Raw genomic sequence first — 7,617 nt, forward strand, 5'->3', positions numbered from 1 at the left:
GAATGGTGTGCCATTTCCTAGTCGCTATGAATGAGCTTCTTCAAATAATTCTTGCCGTACATTATACGTGCCTAATGGGAAATAAGGTTTTTTATCTGTGTAAACTGTTTTAAAATAGAAAACTAACCGGTGTAAATTAGTAAATACACCGGTGAAAAATAAACCGTCGTGCTAAATAAATGACAAACTAATACAACGGTTAAAATAAAACACAACAATCTTGATAACAACGGTTAAAATGTAAATAGAAAAAAAAAACCAGTTTAGTCATCGTTGCATATAGATTTTTTTAAATCAACATATTTTAGCCTAACAGGTCGAGTAGACATGTTTAAAGTTCAAGAACAAGCCGTCAGGTGGTTTTGGAGTCAATATGACGTATATATTTATGATTTTGCACGTAAAAAGATTGGATAACATTCTTATTGCTATTTTGATCATGGTTTAACTAACACATTTATTTGTTATTATTGCTATCTAGTAGTTGACAAAACCATTACGTTGCTTCAACAAACAAACAAACATGTATAAATAACACATATATGACCATTACATTATAAACATTGGTAATTAATGACTACATTGCATAAACTAATAGATAACCATTACAAGCATTGCATAAACTAGTAGATAACCATTACACTCGCATTGCATAAACTAGTAGATAAATAAGATATAAAGATCTGCATACCACCTCAATTAGGGTGGATTACGAAGATTTGCATGCCTCCCAAATTCAGTCGGTGACAAATCTTTGTATCTACTAATGTAACACAAAGATATGCCACCCAAATCATTGGGGTTACATATCTTTGTATAAGGAAAAATAAAATCATTTTTCTACAAATGATTTTATGAAATCCATCTTAAAATCCCTAAAGGATTGAACTAAATGCATTGCATGGGTAATGGCCTTGATCAGTTCAAGATCTGCCACTCCAGAATCAACACAAAACAATGCGGAAATATCACGAACATCAGATTCTGGAAGTTTCCTCGGTTCGTGAAATTTTCATCCCTCTTAGCTTTCCCTTCCAAATGCTTCTTCTTATTCAGATCAAGATCATCAAGGGTGAAGTTGTCCTTATAAACTTGCTCTCTCACTTTATCGATTATTTCTTTTTGGGAGAAAAAGAAGAAGAAAAAGAAGAAGAAGAAGAAGACATTTTTGTTCTATAGAAAGAAAGGTTTGAAATTGATATTGTTTGATTATATCCTTTTATAGAGCAAATAGCATAATTATATGCACTGGCTCAACTACTTTTAAATAATTCACTTGTAAACACAAAATTTTCAAAAAAGAATACGAACCGTCTAATTCGGGTAACATAAAAACTGGTGTAATTAACTTAAACTTTTCAAACCGGTATACAAGAAACTGTTATATTTATTGAGTATTTTTAAAACGTAATACAACGGTTTTAAAAAAACCAATGTTTTTTATACTTTAAATAGAAAATACAATGGTTAAATATAAAAATGGTGTAAAATGTTGAACTTTTAAACACGGTTTATATGTAACCGATATAAATAAAAATGTTATAGAAAACTTAACATGGTTTAACTAATCCCAATGTAAAATACATTTTTTAACATTTAGTTCGAGCAAAATAGTTTAGCCGTCAAAAATCCATTCAGGCAATTATGGTCTCTATTAAATTTTCAAATAAATATTTTGCAATTAATTTTGGCAATTCAAAAAATTTACTAGTAGTAGGCTAATCGATTGCCTAACATGAATTAAGTAACGCGTCTATATATAAAATATATCTCATGTCTACTCATTACCAAAAATGGCTCATCAAGGTTCTGATACAAAAATTAAGAACATGATGAGGGATTACCTCATCAAGGCTATTGACGATGATGTGAAGACCACAATGCAAATGCTAACTCTTACTAAGTTCGCCGATGAGTGTGCCCGTTCCAACATCAAAGCATACAAGGAACAACTTTATAGTTCATTAGTACAACTTAGCAGCACTGTTGACCCCCAAAATATGGTTTTCTACAGATCCCAAATCCAACAAGTTGAGAAAATTAACAAGGCTATGGACGAAGTTAACAAGGCTGTCCAAAAAGCCACAGCTATGAAGGTCAATTTTCGAGATAAACTTGTTCAGTTTAAGAATTTTTTGGAGATTTTGATGTTTTTTCTTGTATTATTTATGTTTCACTATATATTTTATTAACTATGAAATGAAAGATGTTTAGTATATTTAGCCGTTTAGTTTTTTAATTTTTGCTACAATATATGTATATTTGTAACGGTTTATTTGTAAATATGATTGTTTCATTATCTGAAAGTGTTAACCGCTTTAAATACTCGTTAAAAGCCAGTGTATAAACTTTTTGTTCATTAACAACGCTTATTGTTTTGTAATTTACAACAGGTTCAGAGATTTCTTCATTTAAAACGGTTCTTCACATTTTATTCCAACGGTTGAACCCCTCACCGTTTTAAATACTCGTTAAAAACCGATGTATAAACTTTTGTTCAATAAACAACACTAGTTTCCTTATAATTTATAACAGGGTTGGAAAATTCTTCATTTTATAATAGTGTTTAACATTTTATTCAATGGTTTGCCTTCACACCGTTGTAAGTTTTCTTTTTGACCGTTAGTAGGCATTTCTGTAGTAGTGAGTTGTCGTCCACGGTCGAATAGAACAATAGTGGGAGCGATCGTCGAGTCACCAGTTGCACTAATCGTGTGCTTGTGCTTCGACTGTAAGTAGATGGCTTGTATAGCAGTTATCCTCACCCCTATTGCTCTAACTAATAGACATACTTATAACAATTATATATATTTCTTGATTCTAACATCATTCAAACATCAAATAGAGGAAGAAGACATCAAGAGCAAAAATAAGAGCAATTGCTACATCATTATTCATTCCCGTTAGTATTATTGAGGGGACATCACTGATGCTTGTTTTATCAATTTGTTAAGAGATAGTTCATCATTGTGTTGACGATATAGGGAACGCAATCTTGATCTATTTTTAATTGTATTAAGGTTTGGGAACACTAACTTGACAAAGTATTGTGATTGTTGTGAGTATACACTATCTTGATATAGTGTTTGAGTGAATTTAATATGATGACATTGTGCATGTTTGAAGATTGGTAAAGAAAGATTATCTTGACACTGTGTGCTGAAAAGCTGATCAACACCTTTGCTTGGTGTGACGTTGTAGTTGGTGTTTCCTACCGTTTAGGGAATTCACTAGTGAAAGAAAACTCTCGACTATAGAATCGGGGAAAGGAATAGAGTGGATTAGTTAATATTTATTTGAACCTCTATAAATTGGTTGTGTGATCTTCATACATTAAATTCTTTTCTTAGCGTATTCTGAATTATCAAGTCGTGAAAAGAGTTTTAGAAACCTTTAAACAAGCTAAGAATTAAGAAAACATATCCACCCACCCGCCCCATTTTATTTTCTAAAAAACAAATTACCCAATGACACTTTACAAGTAGTGTAACTCTTGTTTAATTTGGTTGTAGTGTAGTTAATCAAGTAAGAGTAATTACGAAAATGGCACCAGACGCTTTTTTCTCTTTATTTCGTACCATTTGCACGTTAAAAGTCATGTGTACGAATTTACCCTACACACACTTTGCATTATTATCTATACATTTATAAGCACTTAACTCTTGTAAAGAGTATAATTGTATGTTTTTATAATTCCACTTACTCTTATTTATTATTGATAAGAATAAATGGACAATATTTAACTAGACTGTAAATTTTAATAATTCAAACTATTAATCATTACCGGTACTAGTTCATATTAATAATTTGATTGATAATATTCACAATTTTCTTTTTCATAATGATAAATATACGATGTTTTAATGATAAAATTTTCTTAGATGAAAATAAAGTTACCTTTCAATAAAGTGGAATTGTTTTTTACCACAAAGGAATAAATAAAAGATTAAGGCTCTCTTTATACTTTTTTAATAAAGTTACTGTCAGTCTCGAGGAATGTAGAGTTAAGTGCAAATCGAGTTGAACATTTGAGGAACTATGCTGGAGGATGGGCGTATATCCTCAATTCGTGCTAAGCAAGGATAACTTGGCAAGGAGGGCTATAATGGCCATCCTCTTCATCCCTCAAAAGGATGTGCAGTAGGTTCTTGAGGAAGCCCACACCCTAAAACATACCAGCGACACAAAGATATATAATCACCTGATAACACTTGGGTACTATTGGCCAACTATGAAATAAAAATCATAAGTATCATTGTTCCTTGAGTATGTGGTAAAGGCTCTAGCCTTTAGTAAAAAAGATCAAGGTTAAAGTCCTGATATGAAATACATTATTATCTTGTTATGCTATCTTATTTTATCTTATCTTACTATATTAATAAAAGAAAATGTTGAAGTTTAGGTGTTAAACCTACATATATTTCTCTAAATTTCTAATCCCTTATCTCATTCATTCTAGCTATCCATGGGTCATGGGTCAAAACCGTTTAGTCAATTAGGTTATAACATAGTATGGATTTTATTCATTATTAAGTTACGTGTCATTTTCTTACTTGAGGTTTGAACAACTACGCAACTTTAGTACCTTTTTAAAATTTCTTGCAAATCAATAAATAAACGTTTCCAAAATCATGTTATTTTAGAACTTTTCGTTAACTCCGCTTGTTTTTCCATTAAGTCTAGGATAAAATCGTAAATTTTTCATTTCTAATTTACTTAACACTGTGGTAAAAAATAAATGAATCTAACTACTTTTTTTTAACAAAAATAAACGTACTTTTTTTTTACAAAAGTAAATTATCTGAACCAGTTTTTTTAACAAAAATAAATGGATCGAACTACCTTCTTAACAAAAATGAACAAACTGAAATACATTCTTTTAACAAAAATAAACGAACTGAACTACTTTAAAAAAACAAACAAACCGAACCACTTTTTTTAACAAAAATAAATGAACCCAACCACTTTTTTTAGCAAAAATAAATTAACCGAGCCTTAAAAAAAAGATAAACAAACCGAACTACCATTAAGTTCAAATTTTCCATCATGTGTAGTACATGGGTGAAACGTGAAAAAGATACATTTCATAAGTCGTGAACGGTAAAAAACTATGATTCATAAGTTTTACTTTGTACATTAAATTAATTTATAAGTATTTTGTGAATCACAATTGAAATAACGGATCTAATTTATTTATATCATTTTTGACAAATCTCGTGTAATACACAGGTTTCAAAAGCTAGTAGTTTAGTAGTAGGAAATAGATTGGTGTTTGACTCGTACTTTAAAAATAGAAAGAGGACATTTGTATCTAGGGCTGTCATTTTTATCCGAAACTCGAAACCCAACCCAAAAAAACCCGAACCCAAACTAACCCGACCCGAAAAACCCAAACCCAAGAAAAGACTAACTCGAACCCGAACCGAAGTAATTCGGGTTGGTTCTCGGGTTTGATTTATATGTTTTGGGTCAATCCAAAGAACCCGAATAAACTTTTAGTTTTGAAATTAAATATATTTTTAGGTACATAAGACTTAGTCTTAGCCTAAAGTTATCAGATGTTGGTCCTAATCGACTATTGTCATTTCAACTATTATGGATCGATTGTTTATTGTTAATTTATGTTTTCCGTTTATTACTAATAGCAACCGTAATCGAAAAACCAAATCACTAACCGATTAAAGACGATTGTGGTTCGAGTTAGTTTTACTCTTCTTTTGAATTGTTTTATCAAGTTATGTTGGTTTATTATTTGATTATTTGTGTTATGAGCAAATAATAATATGTTGTTTTAAGTTTAGCATTGTAGTTTATAATTTTTTTTTGTTTTCTAGGATACTCAAAACCCGATTAACCCAACCCGAAAAAACCGGAACCCGAATTACCAAAACCCGAAAAACCCGTGAAAGATTCGAGTTGAGTTTCGGGTCAAGATTTAAAACTTTTAAACCCGAATAACCTGACCCGAAAAACCCAAAAGCTGAAAAACAAACCCGAAGAACACCTCTTTCTGTATCATTAATATCTAATTTTGCTTAAGTATATCCCATTTTCTCTGTTAGTTTGGAATTAACTTTTTTATCCAGCTTTTAATCGAACATGGAGAAAAAAAAATAATTTTACTAATTGTATTATTTATTTAAAAACTAAAGCATAGTATCTGATCTCACTTAAGATATGAGTGAAAGATGAAGAAAATAGTTAAGAAAAAAGATTTTAGGGTGGCGTCATATGTGAGCCTGTTATCACCTCTTCGTCAGAAACAAAAATTCATATTTGTCATTTACTTAGCGATATACGAAGTAGACGTGGCCAAAACTCACTTTGCTATGATTTCTTTTTCATAAACATTTAATTAGTTCCATTTTCTTTTTTGTGATTTTTCTTCAGATGATTTAGTTGTCACCTATTTCCATGCCAAACTAAAAAGATCAACCATGTAAGTATAGACAAGATGGGTACTGAACTGAGTTTGGACCCACGTCTAGATAACGATATTGAAAATACCAATATAAAAAGAGAGTAAAAATGCCTACTATATATCGTACCAATTATTGCTGAACGATACTGATTTGGAAAAGGTAGTGAAAAAAAAAAAAACAAAATACCTAAACCAACTTATACCAAAACCGAACACCAGAAAAATGAATACTGGTAACGACGTTGTTCAGTCGATATCATTTCGGTACAAGACCAATACTTGGTAAAAATGTTTATCCATACATAGAAATACTAATTATCCACCACCAGTGACGGACTCAGGAATTTTTTTTCAAGAGAACTCATCGTTTTTACATGCTTCAATTTCATATAGCCGGTTTCGAGTCGATTCCCCGGTTTAGGTTGGTTCGATGGTCGGATCGGGTCTATATCAAATTTAGGTGTCAACGGTCGCACTAACAAAATCATTAATTATACACACACACACTAGTTTTTATCCTTCGTATTACGGGGTTGTTTTACATTATTCGTTTATAATCTTTATATATTTTTTTGGATTTTAATTTTATTCATTGTAAGGAAATTAATAATATACTTAGTGTTTGATGATAAAATTGTTTCACAAATAAATAAGATGTTATAACCCGGTTTAAAAGCTATCTCGATTTGGTAAGACCCAAGACCCACTTATTTTTTTTTACAGTAAATTGTTTTTTAATTATAAATAATATGTTTTTTTAAAAAAATTATATATTAATTTTTAGTATATCCATATTTTATAGAATTTTCACATCAAATATTTGGTGAAATTAATTTTAATTTAATGAGATGCTATAACCCATTAAAGGGCTATCTGGATTTGGTGAGACTCATACCCGTAAATTCGGGTCAATTGCATGAGAAGCCTCCATTTACAAATAAAGCAATCTGGTGGCTTGAGAAATAGTAGGAAGCAACCAGAGAGCTTTTAAAGGTTTTATTTCTATATATTTAAGATATATAGATAAATGATCCATTACAATAATCTCTTATCGTACATTACGTACGCGACACCCTTAACCCTTGATTTAAAAAAAACACGCGTTGGCAAATTTGTAAATTTTTTCAATTCGTTTCCATCCTAATTAACCGTTGCGCCGATTCAACCATCATCACCGACGCCATTTGCAGACACCA

The sequence above is a fragment of the Bidens hawaiensis genome, unplaced genomic scaffold (genome assembly GCF_021521415.1).
Source record: "Bidens hawaiensis isolate Kalapana, Puna unplaced genomic scaffold, B.hawaiensis_p1.1 tig00045952_1, whole genome shotgun sequence".
Lineage (NCBI taxonomy): Eukaryota > Viridiplantae > Streptophyta > Magnoliopsida > Asterales > Asteraceae > Bidens > Bidens hawaiensis.